Source organism: Notamacropus eugenii, chromosome 1 (assembly GCF_028372415.1).
Source record: "Notamacropus eugenii isolate mMacEug1 chromosome 1, mMacEug1.pri_v2, whole genome shotgun sequence".
Lineage (NCBI taxonomy): Eukaryota > Metazoa > Chordata > Mammalia > Diprotodontia > Macropodidae > Notamacropus > Notamacropus eugenii.
In genome coordinates, this window is record NC_092872.1 from 310200440 (window position 1) to 310224777 (window position 24338).

Genomic DNA, 24338 nt, shown 5'->3' on the forward strand with positions numbered 1-24338 from the left:
GTTATGCAGCTCCACAGGACCATGCTATCTTCCATCCCGCATCTCTCTGTCTTGTCCACAAACACATCATGAGTAGCATTGCAAATGGTTGCAAATATATTGTGCCTGTAGACATCTCCTAATCTACTTATCAAGGAGGAAGGAAATTAAAACAGTATGGCATAACTTTGTTCTTATTGATATCTGGCACTTAGTGATGACTTTTAAAAATATTGCCTGCCATATGTTTAATAACCTATTCTAGAACTTTGATCATAATGGGCTGATGTGCAAACCTCAAACTCACTGGTATATAGCTTGGTAAATCCATCATCTCTCTTTGTAAGAAAATCCAGCCATTTTTCTACCTCCAATATGATGGCATTTCCCCAATTCTCCTTGATTCCTCAAAGATCAATGATGCTGTTTCAGCAACCATGTCTTCAGGTAGACATAATTTGTCGAAGTCAGGTATCTTGAACTCATTTAAAGCAGTAAGTTGCTATCTCCTCACTTATTTTGAGTTTCAATTCCCTTTCAATTACTTTCAGCTTAAAGATAAAGAAGCCAAAAGCAAATGGAAATTAACTAGATGTATTTTTCCTTCATCATCCTCTAAAACTGCCCCATCCACTCTCAAAGTATCCCTTCCTTACTCTTCTCCTGAATGTTATTTTTTCTTCCAAACAAAGCTATGTCTTTTGTGTCCTTGCTGTTTAGTTGTTTTCAGATGTGTCTGATTCTTCCTGCCCCATTTTGTGGTTTTCTTTGCAAAGATATTGGAGTGGTTTGGCATTTCCTTCTCTAGCTCATTTTACAAATGAGGTAACTAAGACAACAAGGTTTAGTGACTTACCCCACATGAAGGACAGCTAGGTGGCCCAGTGGAAAGAGTATTGATCCTGGAGTTAGGAAGACTCCTATTACTGAGCTCAATTCTCACCTCAGGCCCTTAATAGCTGTGTGACCCTGGGTAAGTCACTTAATCCTGTTTGTCTCGGTTTCCTCATCTGTAAAATGAGCTGGAGCAGGAAATGGAATACTATGACAGTATAAGAAAACCTCAAATCAGGTCACCGTGGCAGGTGAAAGATGAAATGACTAAGGAAACAAAAGTTTAATTTTCCAAGCATATTGATTTATTAAAGATGACAATTGCTCAACAAACTGAGACCAGATGTTCTCAGGTTAGGCCTGGAGTCCAAACACGAGGGAGACAAACCTTTATACATTAAAAACAATCATATAAAGCCAATTAATTAAAAGGAAGCAATAAAACATTAGGCAATCTACTTTCTAATTGTATGAAAGATTACGAACTTTTCAAGTTGGAAAGGGGAGAGCAAACAGGTGCAATTCCCTGAATTCAGGAAAAAGAGGTGTCCCACTCCCCATCCAGTGTCTGTATATAATCAAAAGAACATGGAAACAATAACTGATCAATCAGTATGAGACCAGTTTTTAGATATGACATATAGGTTGCTTGAGATGTACAACTGTGAGAAAACTTCTTGCATCAATCTTTGGATCTGATTGAGTTTCTAGTCAGTCTAACCCTAGGTCTTAGAGGTAATCCAACTTACCAGCCAAGCAGAGATAGGTTTAAACAGTGCAATAAGGATTTCTCCCAGTTCTCACAAATGAATAAAGTTTCTCACATGACAGAATTTGAACTAGACTCATAATTAAGTAGAAACTAAGCTAGATTCAGAAATGGGACAAAAGATGGAATCAGCGTGACTCACTGAATTCCCATGATTCATGACTTGCCCTCCTAGTCCCCTCATCACAAAAGGTTGGACACAACTGAAAATGATTGAACAGCAACAGCAATCTGGGTCACACAACTAGGGAATGCCTGAAGCCAGATTTGAACCCAGGAAGATGAATCTTCCTTACTGGAGGCCTGGTACTCTATCCACTGTACCAAATAGCTACCCCTTGACCTTCTGCTAGATTAAAAACTCCTTGAAAGCAAGGACTATGGTTTCTTCTTTGTTTCTCCAGTGTTATTCATAAAGTACAATTAATTTGTTGAAATGAATATAATTTTAAAATCTGAGTTTATTAAAAAGTTCATTTTCTACTTTTCCCTACTATTTTGTGAGGAATCTTAATTAAATATGTCACAAGCATATCTAGAGTATTAATCTGACATTCATAGACCACAAAGCGAGTCTCTAAGATGTAACCTATAGCCTAGCACCCCAAGCTCTGGCAGCTGGGTGCCACAATGAATAGAGTCATGGGCCTATAGTAAGAAAGATATGAATTCAAATATGACCTCAGACTAGCTATGTGACCCTGGACAAGTCACTTGCCCTCATTCTAACCCAGTTTCCTCATCAATAAAATAGGGATAATAATAATAACACCTATTTACCAGAGTTGTTGTAAAGATCAAATGAAATAATACTTAGTATGCACCTGGCACATGGTAGGTTCTTAGAAAAATAGTTGTTCCCTTCTCTATATCTGGAGGTTTGTCCAAGATTTTTTGTTGTTGTTATTTAGCCATGCCTGACTCTCTGTGGCCCTGCAGACTATATTTTCCTTGGGGTTTCCTTGGCAAAGATACTGGAGTGGTTTGCCATTTTCTTTTCCAGTGGACTGTGCAAACAGAGGTTAAATGAATTGCCCAGGGTCACACAGCTAGTGAGTATCTGAGGTTAGCTTTGAATTCAAGTCTTCCTGAGCCTAGACTCTATCAACTGAGTCATCTAGATGCCTTGAAGGTACTTTACATAAAAAAGTAACTGAACTATCTATCAAACTCTACCCTTTGGTAGACAAAACTTATTATTTTTCTTTTATCATTTTTTTCTGTTAGTTGTTTATACTATTTTTGCTTTTTCATATTAGGTTTTAAGGTTTGCAATAGATACATGTCAACAAGATGGACAGGAACCCACTGGAACCTTAGATAGCTATGACTCCCTTAAGAAGGAAATTAATTTGAAAAAATGTAAAGAAAGAAGGACCTATATGTACCAAAATATTTATAGCAGCTCTTTTAAGTGGTGGTAAAGAATTGGAAATTAAGAGGATGTCCAAAAATACTTAGGAGTCTACCTGCCAAAACAAACCCAGGGACTATATGAACACAATTACAAGACACTTTTTGCACAAATAAAGTCAGATTTAAGTAAGTGGAAAAACATTAGTTGCTCATGGGTAGGCCGTGCTAATATAATAAAAATGACAATTCTACCCAAATTAATATACTTATTTAGTGCCATACCAATTAAACTATCAGACAATTACTTTCTAGAGCTGGATAAAATAATATCAAAATTCATTTGGAAAAACAAAAGGTCCAGAATATCAAAGGGACTAATGAAAAGAAATGCTTGGGAAGGTGGCCTAGCGCTACCAGACCTTAAACTGTACTATAAAGCAGCAATTATCAAAACCACTTGGTATTGGCTAAGAAACAGAGAGGTAGACAAGTGGAATAGACTTGGCACTCAAGATGCAGTAGGCAAGGAATATAGCAACCTTCTGTTTGATAAACCCAAGGACCCCAGCTTCTGGGATAAGAACTCATTGTTTGACAAAAATTGCTGGGAAAACTGGATAACAGTGTGGCGGAAATTAGGCATAGACCCATACCTGACACCGTACACAAGAATAAAGTCCAAATGGGTACATGATTTAGGTATAAAGATTGATACCATGAATAAACTGGAGAAGCAAGGAATAGTGTATTTATCAGATCTATGGAGAAGGGAAGAATTCTTTACTAAAGGAGAGATAGAATGCATTATGAAATGCAAAATGGATAACTTTGAGTACATTAAACTGAGAAGTTTTTGCACAACCAAACCCAATGCAACCAAAATCCGGAGGGATGTAGTAAATTGGGAAAAAATTTTTACAGCTAAGCTCGGGGATAAAGGCCTCATTTCTAAAATATATAGAGAACTGACCCAAATGTATAAACATACAAGTCATTCCCCAATTGATAAATGGTCAAAGGATATGAACAGGCAATTTTCAGAGGAAGAAATTAAAGCTATCTATAATCATATGAAAAAATGCTCTAAATCACTATTGGTTAGAGAGATGCAAATCAAAACAACTCTGAGGTACCACATCACACCTATAAGATTGGCAAACATGACAGAACAAGAAAATGATAAATGCTGGAGAGGATGTGGGAGAGTTGGAACACTAATTCATTGTTGATGGAGCTGTGAGCGCATCCAACCATTCTGGAGAGCAATTTGGAACTATGCCCAAAGGGCTACAAAAATGTGCATACCCTTTGACCCAGCAATATCGCTACTAGGACTATATCCCCAAGAGATCATAAAAATGGGAAAGGGTCCCACATGTACAAAAATATTTATAGCAGCACTCTATGTAGTTGCCAAAAACTGGAAGTCAAGGGGATGTCCATCAATTGGGGAATGGCTGAATAAATTATGGTATATGAATGTAATGGAGTACTATTGTGCCATAAGAAATGATGAACAAGAAGACTTCAGAGAGGCCTGGAAGGACTTATATGACCTGATGCTGAGTGAAAGGAGCAGAACCAGGAGAACTTTATGCACAGCAACAACCACAGTGTGTGAGAGCTTTTTCTGGTAGACTTAGATTTTTGTAATAACACAAGAACTTCTGAAAAAAAAAAAAATCCCAATGGTGGACCTCAAGGCAAAATGCCTTCCACACTCAGAGAGAGAAATATGGAAGTCACTCACATAATGTAGCAGATCATGTTTGTGTATGTGTATCTGTTTGTGTATCATGTTCTGATTTGTTATATGGATTCTTTCATTTATCTTAGTCTGACTACATAGCATGACTATAGTGAAAATATACTCAATAGGAAAGTATATGTAGAATCTATACAGAATTGTATGCAGTCGTGGGGAGGGAGGGAGGTAGTGGGGGGGGGTGGGGAGGGATAAAATCGCAATTGTATGGCAGTGATTGTTAAACATTAAAAAAATAAAAAAATTATAAAAAAAAAAAAAGAGGATGTCCATCAATTAGGGAGCAGTTGAACAAGTTGTTGTGTATGATTGTGATGGAATACTATTATGTTATAAGAAATGACAAGTAGGATATTCTCAGAAAAACCAGGAAAGATTTACATGAACTGATGCAAAGTGAAATGGACAGAACCAGGAGAATACTGTACAAAGTATCAGAAATACTATATGACAATCTACTGTGAATAACTTAGCTGTTCTCAGCAATACAATGATACAAGACAGTTCTGAAGGACTTATGATGAAAGGTGTTGTCCATCTCCAAAGAAAGAACTGCTGGAGCTTGAATGCAGCTCAAAGATGCTTTTTCTTTATTTTTCTTGAGTTTTTATGGTCTGTGTTTTCTTTCACAGTATGACTTGCATGGAAATGTGTTTTGACCAACTGTACATGTATAACTTGTCAAAATGCTTGCCTTCTAAATAAAGAGGGAAGGGAAGGGAGGGAGAGAATTTGGAACTCAAAATTTGAAGAAAAAAAAAGAATGTTAAAATTGTCATTGGGGGAAATAAAATGTTAAATTTTTTTAAAAATTTAAAAGAAGGAAACTTATCTGGAGGTGTTAACTTGCTTCTCTAGCAACCCTATCTTTGTTTCCCTTTCAAGTGTAGTCTAGTAACCGTAGAGTGGTGCTCTGAGTCTGAACAGATCTCTGCAGGGAAGAGGAGACACACTTGTGAGGGAGGAGATTTGCATCCATAGTTTTCTGCACTCTGTCTGTGTGGTGAAATAAAGGCTGCCCTGTACCAAGTAGTTTTATACCTTGAGCGATTTCATCACTCGTTTACCAAAGTCTGTGGAGCTCTAGACATAAGCTATATTATGAGCTTTCCAAAGGAAGCTCTGTGTAAGTGCAAAACAAGCCAACATCAAATGTTTGAGGGTTAGAGGTGGCATAGCAACTCAAAACTGAACCTGACCTATGTAAGCTCAAAATTTGGGGTGACCAACCGCAGGTTATAAATGAAACAAATCTTATTCGACTATTCAGGGAGGCAGCATAGGGCAATAGTTTTCATTTTAGCTCTTCCAAGAACTAGCTTTAAAATGACGGTGAAAAAGTCTTGCTAACCTACCTCACTCTCCTCATCTACAAAATGAACAATTAGATACGATGATTTCTAGGTCCCCTTCCAGCTCTAAAACACTGGGATTTTCCTTAGCAGACTTTCAGTCTTTCCTGATAATTTCATATGCATACTCGGAAGAGGCAGTAACAAAACCTTTTTTTCCCCCTTTTACACCAGAAATCTACTGCACCAGAGAATTACGTGTTGGTGAGTTTAGGAAAGATGATTTTTTAGCACTTAGGGAAGGCAGAGAGATTTGAGGAAGCTAGTCAGAGAAGACTTGAATTCAAACCTGGACTCAGATACTTACTACCTATGTGACCCTAGGCAAGTCACTTAATCCCTGCCTGCCTCAGTTCCCTCATACATAAAATGAGAATAATACTAGCACCTCCCTGACAGTATTGGTATGAGGATTAAATGAGATGATAATTGTAGAGTGCTTTGCAAGAGAGGCATTTCTAGGTCTTCAAATACAACCTACTGGATTTTTCCATTATTTCTAGGGTTGGCTGATAGGGTTGGGGATTTTAAGGTGATTAACTCTTCTTCATGGAAAGATCAGAAGCTTCTACCCGTGTCTCTAAAACTCCTGAGTTTTTTTTTTTTAATCCGTTATTAAGAGAAAATTCTTGGAAGAAAAGATGACCAGCAGGGAAGGCAGCAAAAGGAGATAGAAAGAATCAGTTTGGCAAAAGAGCCAAGTGATGACATGAACTCCCACCCCAACCCCCATTTAGATTGCTGCTCCCACACAGGAATAACAACTTCCAGCCAAACTGTGCCCCACGTGAGAACCAAGAGAACTCATCTCCTAGCAACGACAGCAGACAGAACACAGGGCACCAGAGAGGAAAGGACTTGGAAAAGAGCCAGCAGTCACACAAATAATGGTCAGGATCCTTCAGATCACCTACTAGGTAAGAGAAGGCTTCAGTAGGCAATGTGTCAACAGCAATAAGAATAGTCAGCATTTATATAGCTTAAGCTTCATAAAGCACTTAACATATGTTACCTCCTTCGGTCCTAACAACAGCCTTGGGAGGTAGATGCTATCCCCACTTTACATCTGAGGAAAGTGAGGTAGACAGAGGTTAAGTGACTTACCCAAAATCACAAATCTGGTAAGTTTCTGAGTCTAGATTTGAACTCAGATATTTTGGACTCCAAATCAGGGTTCCATCCATTTCATCATCTAGCTATAAGCCAGGTCAAAGGGATATGATTTCTCCAGGATGGGCACTTCCTCCATCACTAGAACTGATAGATAACATGTCTATTGCATTGTACAATCAAGTCTTGGAAAGATTCCTGAAGATTACAGCTTAAAATCACACAGGTAGAAAATATCAAAGGCAGGAGTTGAACCTATGTCTTCTTGACTCTAGATCTCCAGCAGCATATACGCTAAATCATGCTATCTCAAAAGTGAGAAATAACTTCAGGAAATTTTCCTTGAATCATAGGCACTGCCTTTTCAGCTCCTCCTGGATGCCCTGACTTACTTCAGGTCCCAACTAAAATCCCAATTCCTATAAGAAACCCTTCCCAATATTAGCTAGTGACCGTCCTCTGATATTATGTCCAATTTATCCTGTCTCTATCTTGTTTGTACATAGTTGTTTGCATATTGTGTCTTCTCTGTGAGTTCCTTGAGAGCTTGTTGTTCAGTCTTGTCCAACTCTTAGTGACCCTGATTGGGGTTTTCTTGGCAAAGATACTAGAGTGGTTTATCATTTCCTCCTGCTGCTCATTTTACAGATGAGGAAACTGAGGCAAATGGGTTTCAATGACTTGCCCAGGGTCACACAGTGTCTGAGGCCAGATTTGAACTCAGGAAGGATGAGTCTTTCTGACTCCAGGCCTGGCACTCTATTCACTGCACAACCTAACAAGGACCTCCTTTTGCTTTCTTTGTATTATCAGTGCTTTAGAGCAGTGCCTGGAACATAGTAGGTGCTTCCTAAACGTCTGTTAACTTGACTGGACTCAACTCCCATGAATCTTACAAAGCAAGGTTTCATATTACTTTCAAGGTGAATCTGCACAAATTCCTTCCTTCAAATAATCTTCTTCAGATGGTGTAGGCAGAATCTTGGTAAACTTTGTTCTCTGAGTGGGCCTTCAGGATGAAGCACACCATGAAATTTCCTGAAAGTAATCATCCCAGTGCTCATTTTTGGAAGGGCTTTGCTCTTACCAGAAGAAATTAATTACATAATGGATATTGCTTCTCTGATGATGGGCATCACATTTTGCATTTTAAACAAACCATGGGTGGACATGGCCCAGGAGTATGATCAGTGAGATGAAGCAGATATGTCATCATGTGTCTACTGTGGTGCTCCTCAGACAAGTGAAGTTCAAACTGAGCATCTCTCAACTGGATCTTCAGGTTTCACAACCTGCTACCTGTGACAAGTCAGTCAACATATGGATTAGAGCCTGTGTGAAGAGCCCAATATTAGGTGTCATGGTAAGAAACAAATTTCATACATTAAAATGTCCCCACAACACACTCTAGTACAATATGGATCTCAGTATAATAAAGGTCAAGGTTTATTTTTAAATCAGTGAAAAAATATGCATTAAGCAGCAACTAATTACCTAGGTGGGGCATCTACTTGGTGCAGTGGACAGATCACTGGCTTGGAGTCAGGAAGATCTGAGTTCAAATACAGCCTCAGACATTTACCAGCTCTGTGACCCTAGGCAAGTCACTTAATTCCTATTTGACTCATCTATAAAATAGGGACACATTGGAGAAGAAAATGGCAAACCACTCCAGTTTCTCTGCCAAGAGATGGTTAACCCCATGGATGATGTCTATGTAGAACTCTATTGGAATCCCAATAAAGTTGCCCCCCCAGCCCCATACTAACTTCCATGTGGGCCCCTGAATTAATAGCTTCCTGATGTAATCACACAATCTGACTTTAACCACTCTTCAGGCCCCCAGACTCAATATAGCCACTGCCCTAGCTAACCACTGCCCTCAGATCAATTCACATAGTTGAACAAGTGTGTTCACATCATCCATATAGCCCAAGACAGGACCCCAGTAGCTAACTGTCTATCTTGACCAGATGGGACCACAATGGCTAACTGTCTTGACCAGACAGGACCACAATGGCTGACTGTCTATCTTGACTAGACAAGACCACAATAGCTAACTGTCTATCTTGACCAGACAGGACCACAATGGATAACTATCTTGACCAGACAACACCACAATGGCTAACTGTCTATCTTGACCAGACAGGACCACAATGGATAACTATCTTGACCAGACAACACCACAATGGCTAACTGTCTATCTTGACCAGACAGGACCACAATAGTTAACTGCCTATCTTGACCAGAAAAAATCACAATAGCTAGCCAATCAAAGGGCAGCTGGACCAGAACGTTTAACCAACAAACCATAGAAGGGATCCCTCCTCCATTACCTAATCCCTTAACAAACTCCTCCAGCCTTTTTGATATTAATCATATCTTTATATTCTATGTAAATTTTGACTGTTTAATCAGTATCATATTCTCTATAAAACTGTATGGACTTAGCAACTGGACAGAGCATGAAACCTCAGAACTATAATAAATCTTTCCAACTGGCTTGGAGAAATTCTTCAGAGATGTCCTGCTACAACTCTACATGAAACTGCAACATTGAACACAACTAAATAACAACAATTACCTAGGTGGCACTATGAGAAATGCAAGAGACAGAGTTGTTTTCTTTAAGGATAATGGATCATTTTTTTTTAACAGTTCACATTTATGACTATAGGATGGAAACTCAACTCTAAGACTGGCAAATCATCTGTAACTTGTAGTCTTAGAGAGTTGCCTGAAGATCCAACCAAGGTCACACTGTTAGTATATGAGGCAAGACTCGAACCCAGATCTTCTGGACTCCAGGAGCAATTGGGTGGTACAGTGGATAGAGCACTGGGCTTGGAATCAGGAAGATTTACCATGAAGCAGGAAGACTGGCATGACACAATATATAGATACTGAATTAGTTTGCCATTTTCTTCCCCATCTCATTTGACAGATGAAGAAATTGAGGTGAACAAGGTTAAGTACTTTGTCCAGGATCACAGAGCTAGTAAGCATTCGTGCTTACATTTGAATGTGGGTCCTCCAGATTCTAGGGTCAGCACTCTACATACTGTGCCACCTAGATGCCCTAATGAAATTACAGATTCAACATTTCTTAAACTGTGGGTCTCAACCCATGAATGTGGGGGTCATGAAAATTTGGCAACAGTAAAAGGTTTCTGAATGAGCAATGACCAAAAATTAATTCAAAATCAAATGTGTAATGAATCCAAGGTGTTTCTGCCAGAACTTGCCTGTGTTGCATCAATTGACTTCATTGCCACTTTGGTTCTGAACACACAAAATGTGCACTTTGTACTGCTCATGTTGTCACACCATACAATACAATACACACTGCCAGAAACACTTTGGCTCAGATTCAAGACTATTGTGTGCTATGAATTGCAGTGTTTTTACTGTACATACAAAGTTTTCAGCTCTTACAGAAACATATTTTAATTTCAGAAAATAGACTTTTAATATTTTTTTTGCCATCATTCCTCAGCATGTAAGTATCAAATCAGTACATCTTTGGATTATATTGTGTTAGAATGTTTGATTTTTAAAATTGTTGTTATTTCCTTCTTTTACAGAAATGTAAGTGTATAATTTTAGCAAGTAAAGACAAAAGTTCTTTAATAATATTTCTCCACCATCACTGCATCACTGTGCATGTAAGTGTGAACATCAATTTTTTCAATGAAAGCAGAAACAAATATAATTTCATACACTGAAGCTAATATTCACTTGAGAAATTATTAGTATCATTTATTTATATTTTAGGATAAAAATATTCTTTGGTTATAGATAAGTGACTAAATTTAGACAGAAGAGGTAAAAATACTGATGACAATGTGGCAGAATCTTTACTACCACATTGTAGTACACCTAAATTGAAAAGAAAAAGAAAGCATGTCAAATCATTTTTGCAAAATGGGTTTACTTCTAATAATCATGATGGTGTGGGACAACCTTTTTGCTTAACTTGTAATGAAGTTTTGGCTGCAGAGAGCATGAAACCAGCCAAACTAAAATGGCACCTTAATATCAATATTTTGAAGAACTTTTAAAATCTTCAAATAAAGAAAAACATTGTTTTGAGAAATTTATCACAGTCAATGAAAAGTATTTACTTGTATCTTAAGGATCTTCTCATTTAATTTTGCAAAAACTAAAAAACCCTATGTGATTGGAGATCTCATGTTACCTACTGCTATTAAAATGTCAGAAATAGTTCATGAGAAAAAGTATGGGGATGAAATTCATAAAATTCTTTATCCAATGACACTGCTTCCAAAAGAATTTCTGAAATTAGTAATGAATAATTCCAGCAGCTTATTACCAGGATTAAGGGCAGTCCAAAGTTTGGAATTCAGTTAGATGAAAAACTCACATTTCTAACATGGTACAGTTGTTACTTTATGTAAGATATATCTATGAAGGAAGCATACATGAGGAATTATTGTTTTGTCACCTTTTGGAAGGGCACACAAGAGGGGAAGATATATAGATAGATAGATAGATAGATAGATAGATAGATAGATAGATAGATAGATATAGATATACACATATATTTTTAAAGTTGATGAATTTTTCACAGATGATTGGAAAAAAATTGCTTTGTAGTCCATATAGATGGTGCTGGAGCAATGATGGGCAAGAATGTTGGATTTGTAGTGAAAGTTAAAGCTGGTGGCAATGAACATTTTCTTTTACTCACTGCATGATCCATTGGGAAGATATCATAGCCAAAAAAAGAAAAATCACCAGGGTTAGATGTCGTGCTTCATGATACTATCAAAATCAGTAACTTCATCAAAAGCTGAGCCCCTATTAGTCATTTGTTTTCAAACCTTTGAAAAGACATAGACTCCAATTACAAAAGCTTATTACTACATGTAGAGGTAAGGTGGCTCTCAAGATTATTGAAATTGAAACGTGAAATTGTTATATTTTTGACTGAGCAGAAATCCAACTTTGTTAATTTCTTTTTTAATGACAAGACTTTCAAAACTGTATTATCTGTTTGATATTTTTGAAAAACTCTGATTTAAACATATCACTTTAGGGAAAAAAACTTAACATATTTATGTTAAAAGATAAAATTGAAAGTTTTACTAAAAAAGTTAACATATGGAAGAAAAGGGTGGGAAATGTTTCCTTAGAAATGTTTATGGCTACAGATGATTTTATAATTGAAACTCACCTTCGTAAAGATTTAATTGTAAGAGTTAAAACTGGTCATCTTAAGTGCCTGAAGACACAGTTTCAAAAATACTTCTCTTCACATTTTAATTTGATTAAAATTTGATTCTAAAAACTAAGTTCTGTTCATAAACCATGCTCAATTCCAATAAAAATCCTGTCATTTGCCATTAAAAGTTCAAGAAGAATTTGCCAAGTTATCAAGGGACACAGATTTAAAACTTGAGTTTCCTAAAAAATCATTAAATGAATTATGGCTTGGACAGAAGGACAGAATTTCCAACAATTTCTGAAATGACCCTAAACATACTTCCACCATTTTGTATTACATATTTATTTGAAGTGGTATTCTCAGCATTGACAACAATTAAATCAAAGTATCAGTCAACTCTGAAAAATGTTGAAGATGCTCTGTGTCCTGCAGTGTCAAATATTATACCAAGATTTAATTTTTTATGTGTAAAAATAAGCAAGCACTTTCATCTCATCAGTATGAAGATTTGTTTCTGTCTTTAATAAATGGTAAAATTATATGTATCCCAAAGAATTATTTTAAAATAAATTTCTTTATGATTTATTATCAGTAAATGTTTGATTTGTATACTTATTTTATCATATACCTATATACCTGGGTCATGTAAAAATTTCTCAAGTGAAAAGGAGTTGTAAGTGGAAAAAGTCTAAGAAGCTCTGATTTAATAATACCAAAATAAGAATACTGATCAGTGGCACTGCAGAAGAAACTCAACCCTTTATGCTCCTTTCTTCTTTCTAGAAGGGTGAGGTTGAATTTTACCCAGACTTTATAACCCTGGGTGACTTTCTTTACTCTGCCCCCCTTCTTTTCTCATGTCAGAGGCTGGAGAGGTAGTCAGATATGCCTTCTTAACAACAGTTAGCTTACTTTTTTAGCCCAGAAGCAATAGGATGACCCTGTGGTCTCCTTGGGACCTTCTTCTGCCGCTTTGTGGAACTTAGAGAAGATGAAAGCGATTAATACAATCACAAGAGCTCAGAACCTCCAGTTGGGAAAAATTCCTATCATTCAGACAGAGCTTTTGACTCTTCTTTAACCCGTTAGCCTCTCTATATTTGAGGCAACATCAGGATACTGGAAATATTCAGGTGAAAGAAATGAACAGTAAATTATAGTTTCTGTAACTGGATAAGTACAGGGAGGGAAATCTCATGAAAGAGCATCCTTTTTTTGGTGTGTGGGGGGGATATCCCTCAGTTCTTAACAGTAGAAGAATCAGACATGCCAATAGCATAAAGTTTTAAAAAGCAATTTATAATAATTTATCCTATATGTTCAAATGCACTTTAGATACAAAAAATTACAAGTAGACATTGAAATATTACTTTCAAATAAAAATTTCATCCTACTTTATTTTCTTTTTGTTATATATGTATTTTTAAAAATGCACTGTGTCCATGGACAGATTGGTTCCCCAAAGTACTCCTAAGTTCTTCCTGTTGTCTTATTAAGGAGGTAAATATAACTGGAAGCTTCAGCCCAGTTCCTCTGCTCTGAGATGTTACAGAGGCCCCGGTTGCCCACTTCAGTCCTTTCTTTCTCTGCTCTGATTCCACCCTCCTTTCAATTTCTTTTGTTGGTTGTTGCCCCCATGTCTCTGGTGCATTCCAACTCAGCTCATTAAGTCCTCAATTATTCCTAATGATCGCCCTATTCTTTCCTCTTAGACTATGTCTTTCAAAAACAAAACAAAACAAAGTCTTGGTCATGATTCACATGTGCCTTCTAGCTCAAAGATCATGATAGTTCAAAATACTTTCAAGATTGAGAGGGAATTTTAGTCCTTCTGAACTACAAATCCTAGAATGCCAGTCTCAAACCCTTATTATATAAGCATCTGTCTTTATAAATACTATTAGTGTTTAGAGGAAGGAAAGATAATTAGATGTTAAAACATTTAAAAAAGAACTTTCTTGGCAATAGTAGGCATGAGTAGTGGGGTAGGACCTGGACTAATCTAGAACTAACCCAGGATAGCAGCATGGTTAAAGGCTAGAATGAGCAAGGGAGATATTGAAAAAAAATGGAATAAAGAGTGCAGAGAAGGGAATAATAGTTTTATTTTTCCTCTCAAAAGGAAACACGAACTATTTCTCCTTCATGTAATACTCTTAGAAGATTAAAAAAATACAGTACAAAGATTGGTGCCTTAGGATAGTCTATCCTTTCAGTCCCATTGCCAGGACAGGATCCCGAGAGACAAGACATTTCACAGCTCATTAAGAAGGCAGCAAAGTACATGAGTGGCAGGACATTGTACTATGCAGTGTTAAAAAATATTGTGTCTCTGGACCCTGCCCATTAGAGTGCAAGATAATGGGACCAACACATGGATGCCACACAGGCTCCAGGAGTTTAGCAGATGTCCCTCGGGAATATGGTTCTTCTTCTCAGGGGTTTTTTTTTAATGGAAGCCAATGCTGCTGATGAAAATGATGACACTAGTTCCTCTTATTATTATCTGAATAATTTTTTCAGTGGCTAGAGGAGGCAATCTCCTGGAGATCGTGTGCATGAAGACTATAGATATGAATTAAACAATGATTTCTTCCAAAGAATTCCACGCAGTCAGGGGAGGCATGTGTCAGGTGATTCAAAGTATAAATACTGCATGTGCTTTTATTCTGATTTGTCTGACAGTTTTCAGTATGGTGGATACTCTGGTGTGGGCTCACTTGGTAGGAACTTTGGAAACTAATAAACACTCTTTTGGAGATCATCCTATTTAATCCTCATTGCTAATCAAGCTTGTAATTAGTCATTCCTCCTTATAAAGGAAAAGAATGAAAGAAACTCATTTTCATTCATTTTACCGTGATAAAATTTTAGTATTATTGCTTCCCAACTGCTTCTCATATATACAAATGAAATCCTGGGAACAAGTCTCTAGCTAGATGAGATAAGTACAGCTTTACTGTACTTCAGTAGTCAGAGCTTTAGTTTTTCACGCTTTATTCCTTTTCCTAAAACTTCTCTGCTATAGATCCTATTGATGCTTGATCACTTCTCTCCTTCAAGCTTCCCACCCCAGCTCTTGAGACATTGTTTTGATAATTCAAGGACATTTTACTTTGTTGGTGTGGGAACTTCCTTTCAGCATCCTGGGCCATCTCCAGTCATCCTGATGAATATCTGGTCATTGAGTCCAGATGGCTCAGGAGGAGAAAGTGAGGCTGGTGACCTGCACAACCCTCCTTCACTCAAAACAAAGTCAAGTGCAAGTCATGTCATTATTTCTCTGATGACATGGTCTTGTTCAACAATGAAGGATGAACACAACAACAACAACAATGAACACAATCTATGAGTAGACCCAGCTGCCTGAATGGGGACCCAGCTAGCTGGGTAACTCGGCTCCTCCTCTCTTGTCTATCTCCGCCTCCTCTTCCTTCTCCTCTCCAAAGGAAGGTAAATTTGGATGGCCAAAGGATGCCCAGTTAACTTGGGGTTTACTGGCTAGAGTTCTTCCTTTCCTTTCCTTCCCTTCCCTTCCCTTCCCTTTCCTTCCCTTCCCCTCCTCTCCCCGCTCCCCTCTCCCTTCCCCCCCATTTCCCTCCTTAAACCTATTGCACTCTGAAGCCCATAGATTGAACAACACTACGCTTCTGCCCAAACTCCACTTAAGAGCTATTTTCTCGGCCTTCCTGTCTTAAAAGTGATTATCAGTAGTAGCTGTTGCTGTTTCCCTCCCAGCTTGATTTAGTTATTTTTCCTTTGGCTCATTAAAGGGACCATCCCCTGACTACTTCTTAAACAGGCCTATTCACTGAATGGGCATCAACTCACCCTAAATGGGTACCTGAATAGGCCTTGACCTAAAGGGAACAAGGTCTCCCATTGCATGCTGGGCCACTTCCAGTCATCTTGATGAATATCTGTTCACTGGGTCCAGATGGTTCAGGAGGAGAAAGTGAGGCTGGTGACCTGCACAACCCTCCCTCACTCAAAACAAATTCAAGTGCAAGTCATGTCATCATTTCTCTGATGTCATGGTCTTCTTCAAAAACAAAGGACGAACACAACAACAATCGAGGCTCAAGACTTCAGTTATCTTTGACTCTTTACTTTTCTTCACTGCCACACATTCAATTAGTTACTAAGTTCTGCCAATTCTACTTCTATCTCTTTTGCATTTTTCCCCTTCTCTTCATCCACATTATGACTGCCTTAGTTTATATACTCATGCTCTCTCACCTCTCATAACGGCCTTCTAACTTGTCTGCCAGCTTCTAGTATCTCCCTTTTCCAATCAATAGAACAGACAGAGCACTGGACATGGAATCAGAAAGATCTTAATTAAAATGTGATCTTGGACTAGCTGTGTGACCCTGGGCAAGTCATTTAACTGCTGAATGCCTCAGTCTCCACAACTGTAAAATGGGGATAGATAACAATAACTCATACCTCTTAGGGTTGTTTTGAGGATCAAATGAGATAATATCTGTTAAGTGCTTACCACAGTGCCTGACACATAGTAGGTACTTAATAAATGTTTATTCATTCCTTCCAAAATAGTCTTCCTAAGACACAATCATGTTGCTGTCCCAGGTCAAAAACTATCAGCTCTCTATTGCCCTTCCTTGGAAGGGTATTGTCCTCTACAATCTGACTGCAACCTAGATTTCCAGTCTTATTTCACATATTCTCCTTCACATATTCTAGCCAAACTAGACTATTTCCCAAAATTTAACCACCTCACATTCACAGTCTTTCCACAATCCCTTCAAAGAATCATAGAATCATTGAATCATAGAACCAGAAAGGAGATCAGAGATCCCCAAAGTCCTCAATTTGGGATCAGATAACTTGCTTTTAAATATTTCAATAACTGTACTTCAAATAACTGGTTTCTTTTGTAATTCTATATATTTCATTTTTGCATTTAAAAACATTGTTCTGAGAAGGCTTCATGACACTGCCAAAGGGGGTCATGATGCAGCAACTGAATGAAAATCCCTTCTATACCATACCCAGCAAATAAAAGTAAGTGAAGCCCACCAGTGAGGGGGAGTGGGATCAGGGATCCCACCCACCACTTCCTGTGGTAATTCATCCAGCTTCTGAATAATCATCTAGTTCAAGGATAAGCATTTATTAAGTGCCTATTATGTTGCATGCTCTGGGCTACAAAGGAAAGCAAAAGTTTCTCCTCTCAAGTCGCTTACAGTCTAATAAAACACAAGTTCATAGATTCCAGGTTAAGAACCCCAATATTAATATAATTTAAGATCATATTTGCTATTTTGACCGTATCAAGTGTTAGCAAAATATTTTTATTATAACACTGTTGACTTATCTTGAGATTGCAGTTCACTAAAATCCCCAAATCTTTTTTTAATACAAACTATCTGCCCATACTTCACTTGTCTTCTGTTTGTGGAGCTGACATTTTCTAATCTAGTACCAAAGTTTAAATTTATTCTCATTAGATCCAATTCAATCTTCTACCCTAAAAAGATCTTTTTAAATCTTGAGTTAGTTATCCCTCATAACTGCAAACTTGATAGCCACATCACCTATGCCTGTATACAAGTCACTGATAAAACTGTTCAACAGCACAGTACTCTGTATCTATGTATGTATATCTGTGTATGTGCATCTATGTATACTATGTCAGAATTGATGCTGAGCGTCTCAGTCTCTACCCCTCAGATCTCTCAGGCATTCCAATAGAGACCTTCTTCCCAAATGGTATTGAGCCATTAATGATTATTCTTTGGGTCTGCGCACCTACTTGTGCTATCAGGTTGTATAATGGTCTATGTCCAGCCCATTCTCTATCTTTTCCACAAGAATAGCATGAAAGCTTTTGTCAATGCTTTGTGTAAATAGAGGTTAAGTATATCTGAAACATTCTCTGATTTGCTAGTCTAGTACTCCTCAAAAAAAGAAATTGATGTTAATCTGACACAATCCATTCTTGATGAAATTATACCAATTATTTACAATCACCAATTTCTTTTCTAAAAGTTCATTAGCCAACCCTTTGATAATAGGTTCTAGAATTTTGCTTAGAAATGAAGTCAAGGTCCCTCGCCTTGTTTGCAAAATTTTCTCCTTTTCTTTTTTTCAAATGTCAGAACATTTACTCTTCTCCATTCCTAAAGCACCTCTTCCATTCTTCATAACTTCTGTTTTTAATGAAATACAACTGTGAGGTTCTGTTACAGTTTGTTTTTTAAGCATGCGTATTAAAACTGAGCAAGTTAGTAACAACATCATCCGGTTTTTTTCTATGTACTCTTTTAAACATTTTTTGTTTTCTCTCACACTTTTAAAATATTATGTTGATGTGCTCTTCGTTCTTTTTTTGCATATCTGTCACTTCCCACTAAATCACTCCCCCAAGATCTCTCTTTGTATCAAATAAATATAGTCAAGCAAAACAAATCTGAACATGTCTGAAAATGTATGTCTCATTCTGAAATGCCGATTCATCACCTCTTTCCCCAGAATAAATGAATGAATAAAAAAGGAAAATTCACAGCAGGTGAGAAATAAAAAGAGAAACTGTTAAAAATAATCACTTAAGAATAACTCAATAACCACATCTGGAAAGACTTTCAGTATCCCTGGGATGTAGCTCATCTGATTATTCTCCTTGACAAATAATAACAACAGGTGTGGAAATGGAAGAAATAAGAGTTCAGTAGTTCTTCCTCCTTATACTTGTTATATTTATTCATACATATTTTATGTTTTCCTTTCTATGGTAAAACATAAATTCCTTGAGGGGAGGGATCATCATTTTTATATTTGCATCTTAAGCACATAGCATACTGCCTTCAACATAATAGGCATTTAATAAATGTTTAATAAATTAAAATTTCATTACAGGAGATAAAAATACAATTTTATGCCATGAAGGAAGAAGGCAAGGAAGGAACAAGGGACAGAATGTGGAAGGAAGGGAGGAAGAAGGAAGGAAGGAAGGAAGAAAGGAAGGAAGAAAAGAAGGAAGGAAAGAAGAAGGAATGATAAAAGGGCTACTTAAACAACATAAAATGGCTGGTTGTCCTGAGGACTGAAGTAAGACAAGTGCTGAGTAGGAAGGGTTCGTGTGTGGGTGTGTGGGTGTGTGTATGTGCGCATGTGTGTGTGTAAAACATTTGCATTCTTATGCACAGATGTATTTCATCTGACATGTGAAACCCATGCTGATTTATTATTATTAATAATTCTTATGGAACATTAAGTAAGCCACTCTCATTACGTCTTCCTTTTTCAAAGATTCACATTGTCAGAAACAAAATTTGCACTACATTTTTCCTGTGCACATGGTTAGAGTAAAGCCTTTGGAATAGTTGCAGATTTCTTCTAGGGGAGTCTTCAATATTCCAGGGCTTAATGTGAATAATATGATGTCATCCCATAAACTGGAGCATCTGTGGGACTCCAGCATCCCCAGGGTATCCAGTTAGATCATCTCCATTAGTGGGATAAATACCTTTGATAAGCACACATCTCTGTTTTATTCCTTGCCTGATATCTGTGATGGGAAGATTTTCAACTCGATTAATTCTGTTGCTGTTGCTTTCAGAAAATCTTGAATAATTTTTATGGACAGATGGAAGGCACCTTATTGGAGAAGAATCTTTAGCACAGTGTTTTGCTCTACCAAATGAAGTGATTTTTGAAAATAATTAACAAACGATAACAACTGGATCTTATATTCTCTACATATTTAAATTGCATAATAGCAAAAATGTAGTCTACCATGGATTATTACTTATAAAAGTCTACCTGTCACTTGCTAATGTGCTTATTGAAAGTGCCCTTAATGGCACATCAGATGAAAGACAAAAAAATTTTGAAGACTATTTCATTAGATAAATGATTTCAAGATATGCAACACTTTGGCACTATGCTCTAAGAATTACTAAACTGTGGCTGTCTTTTGATTCAGAGATACCACAACTAGGTATATGCCCTCAAATATATCAAAGACAAGAGGAAAGCCCTCATATGTACAAAAATATTTATGGCAGCATTTTTTGTTGGAGCAAAGAATTGGAATCCAAGGAGCTTTCCACCAATTGGGGAATCACTAAACAAATTATGGTGATTGAATATAATGAAACATAACTGTGCCATAATAAATGATGAAAGGGATGGACTCAGAAAAACCTAGGAAGACTTTTCTGAATTGATGCACTTGAGGAAAACGAAACTGCAGAAGAGTGTAATCCTCAGCATCAGACTTTGGGATTGGAGCTAGGTGAATGAATCAAGCAAGAGCTATGTCAGGACTGATGCTGAGCTTCTCAGTCTCTACCCCTCAGGCTTCAAATCTAATTGATGACTCCTGAAATTTTCCTTCTCTGCTTTGTGAACTGAAATTTTTCTCCATTTGTTAACCTTTTTGTTTACTTTGTCTTTTCAGTATGATAAATAAGATTACCATATTGCTGATCTATCTGTCCTTGTTCAGATTCCGTAGAAAGAAACCTTAAGGGAGGTGACTATGATATATTTTGCCAGAACAGTTTCTTGCTAGGGGTTCAGAGCTATATAAATAGAATTATTGATTTCTTTTCTTAAAAATACCTTGCCAGAACAAAGAGAGACTGATACTGGGATCTTTCTGTCTGGGAGCAATGAGTCAGTTTAGTTGGGGTAAGGAGGGTGCTACTGGCTGGCATTGGGGAGGCAGGGAAAGTCTATTTTTTCTTTCTGTTGCATTCTAAATACTGTTTTAAAAAGAAAAAAAAAACACTCCTCCAGAAGGAAAGAGCCAGGGAAGTGGTTAAAGAGACAATCACAAATGAGAAGAGGGACCAGGAAGTTCCTGGGGAGGAGCAGTGTGGCTCAGGGAAGGGTGGGAGAAGTAAGAGGGTCAGCCTCAACAGTGTGGTAGCATATTACCATCACACCACTACTAGAAAGGCAGGAGAAGGAAATGAAGGGCAGCTAGATAGTGCAGTGGATAGAGTGCTGGACTTGGAGTCAGGAATACTCATCTTCCTAAATTCAGATCTGGCCTCAGACATTATGTGACCCTGGACAAATCACTTAACCCTGTTTGCCTCAGTTTCTTCATCTGTAAAATGAGCTGAAGAAGGAAATGGCAAACCACTCCAGAATCTTTACTGAGAAAACCCCAAACAGGGTTATGAAGAATCAGATATGAATGAAAAACAACTGAACAACAACTTGGTGATGTGGTTACAAAATTGGGGTGAGAACCCATGTCCCCCAAATCCTAGTCCAGTGTTTTTTTCCACACTTGATTTCTTTGACTAGAGTCATGATTATAGGGCAGGAAGAGACATGAGGCAGAACAGATAATTAAGAGGTTCTTGTATTAGTCCAGATGACAGATAGTAAGGGTTTGAATTAGGGTGATAATGGTAGGAATGAGAAAGGAGAGACAAAAGGAAGGACTTACTTTGGAAGACTTGATTAGATGGATGTGGGAGTATGTGAGCTGACTTTAAGATTTTTAAACCTGGCAAAGTTAAAAGAATAAAGACACACCTAACAAACAGGGAAACAAGAAGAAGGAATTAATTGGTTTGGGGGCTCAGGGGTAAAGCAAAAAGGAGTTTTTTAGGACATGATTGAATTCAATTGAATATACTTTTATTATATTCTGAGCCTTAGTTGCAACTCGTCTTCTAATTAGTTATACGACATGGCACAGGAAGATTAGAGGACCCTAGAGGCTCATCCCCATCGTGCTTAATAAAGTACGTGAACTACAAAACTGGAGAGAACCATGCAAATCAGCAGGAATCTATACATAAAGCATAGTATAGTAGGGAAGTCAGTGGATTTAGATTCAAAAGATCTGGGATCAAATCCTTGTTCTGTTGTGTGACCTCAGGCAAGTTGCTTAACCTTTCTGGGTTTCAGTTCTCTCTATAAAATGAGGGAGTTAGACTAGCTGATCTTAAATGTTATTCCAACTCTGAGTCCTATGATCTATGAAAAAGAATCCAGGCTCCATCATGACAAAAATTGAGGAAGCTGAAGATGTGGTTAGGGGAAGGGTGAAACATTCTTCTAGGGGAGTCATCTTATTTGAGAACGTAATTGTAATGGTTCTTCATTCAAAGGTCTCTGACTCATTTTCTCCTCTTTTAAATAAAGTTTCCTTCTCTAATATTGTTAATTGTGTAAACTTGCTAGCATTGAGTTGTTCTTAGTGCTTTGGAAGGTATTATGTATTCTTTGTTGTTCAGTTGTGTCAGTAGTGTCCAACTCTTAATGACACTATTTGGGGTTTTCTCAGCAAAGATATTGGAGATTTTCCTTCTCCAGCTCATTTTACAGATGAAGAAACTGAGGCAAACAGGGTTAAGCGACTTGTCCAGATCACATTACTATTAAGTACTGGAGGCCAGATTTTAACTGAGGAAGATAAGTTTTCCTGATTCCAGGCCTAGCACTCTGTTGTGCTACCTAGTTAGCTGCCACCACCAAACCTCTACCCTCCACAACCTTTCTAGCATGTTTAGAACCTACCAGACCATTCATTTGCAGACATAGTATTTAAAGACTCAGACTTTTCTACATACCACAACAAGACATCAGCATAGGATTTTAGTGGCAGACTATCCTTTAGTTGATTGTAAAACTGAGGCAAAAAATCAATCAAGTATCTAATCATACAACTATTCAAGATTAGACCTAGAATTAACATGCAAACTCCCAGTTACTGGCTTCAATTATTTTTCAAATCTTTTATTGTTGACTCTTGTTTTTATACCATGGTCATTTCCCTTTTTGTCTCTAGCACACAGACCTATATGTTGAACCCTTTGTTGTAACAAAGTACTTTAGCAAAGTCACTCAATACAATGACTGCACTTATTTTATTTAAATAAGTTTTTATTAATATATAATTAACTTCACTGCAACTTTGGTTCTGAACACACAAAATGCACACTTTGTATTGTTCATGTACTGTTCATGTAGTGTTCACGCTATGCAGTGCCAATAAACACTGCCAGAAACACCTTGGCTCAGATACAAGACTATTGTATGTTATGAATTGCAGTGTTTTTACTGTACATACAAAGTTTTCCACTCTTACAGAAACATAATAGTTTAATTACAGAAAATAAAGACTTTTAATATTTTCTTGCCATCATTCCTCAGCATGTAAGTATCAAATTAGTATATCTTTAGATTATACTGTTAGAAAGCTTGATTTTAAAAATTGCTGTTATTTCCTTCTTTTACAGAAACATAAGTGTTTAATTGCAGCAAATAAAGACAAAAATCCTTTAATAATATTTGTCTACCATCACTGCTGTATGTGTATGTAAGTGTGAACACCAATTTTTTTAAAGTAAGCACAAATGTAATTTCATACATTAAAGCTAGTATTTACTTGAGAAATTATTAGTAACATTTATTTATATTTTAGGATAAAAATATTCTTTGGTTATAGATAAGTGACTAAATTTAGACAGAAGAGGTAAAAATACTGATGACAATGTGGCAGAGTCTTTACTACCAGGTTGTAGTACACCTAAGTTGAAAAGAAAAAGAAAACATGTCGAATCATTTTTGCAAAATGGGTTTACTTCTAATAATCATGATGGTGTGGGAAAACCTTTTTGCTTAATTTGTAATGAAATTTTGGCTGCAGAGAGTATGAAACCAGTCAAATTAAAATGGCATCTTAATACCAAGTATGCAAGCCAAAGAAATATTTTCAAAGACTTTTAAAATCTTCAAATAAAGAAAAACATTGGTTTGAGAAAATTGTTACTGTGAATTAAAAGTATTTACTTGCATCTCAAGGAACTTCTCATTTAACAGCAAAAACTAAAAAGCCCTATGTGATTGGAGGAGATCTCGTGTTAGCTACTGCTATTAAAATGTCAGAAATCCTTCATGGGAAAAAGTATGGGAATGAAATTCATAAAATTCCTTTATCCAATGATACTGTTTGCAAAAGAATTTCTGAAATTAGTAATGACCAATTCC

The 24338-nt window shown here is 37.1% G+C and overlaps 1 protein-coding gene and 1 long non-coding RNA gene across 4 annotated transcripts in view; one reads left to right on the forward strand and one right to left on the reverse strand.

Annotated features, from left to right (window-relative positions):
- GALNT16 (polypeptide N-acetylgalactosaminyltransferase 16) overlaps positions 1 to 24338 on the reverse strand; it is a 110448-nt gene that overhangs the window by 62614 nt on the left and 23496 nt on the right. The gene's annotated exons all lie outside the window — the stretch shown is intronic.
- On the forward strand, positions 6713 to 23730 carry LOC140517880 (uncharacterized). Of its 3 annotated transcripts, none has more exons than XR_011971763.1 (4): positions 6713 to 6972; positions 10750 to 10830; positions 19236 to 19427; positions 19939 to 20798. It is a non-coding gene; the product is annotated as an uncharacterized lncRNA (long non-coding RNA). The 3 variants fall into 3 exon arrangements; XR_011971762.1 differs by lacking the exon at positions 19939 to 20798 and adding an exon at positions 23588 to 23730 and having other exon boundaries at positions 6714 to 6972; XR_011971764.1 differs by lacking the exons at positions 10750 to 10830; positions 19939 to 20798 and adding an exon at positions 23588 to 23730 and having other exon boundaries at positions 6720 to 6972.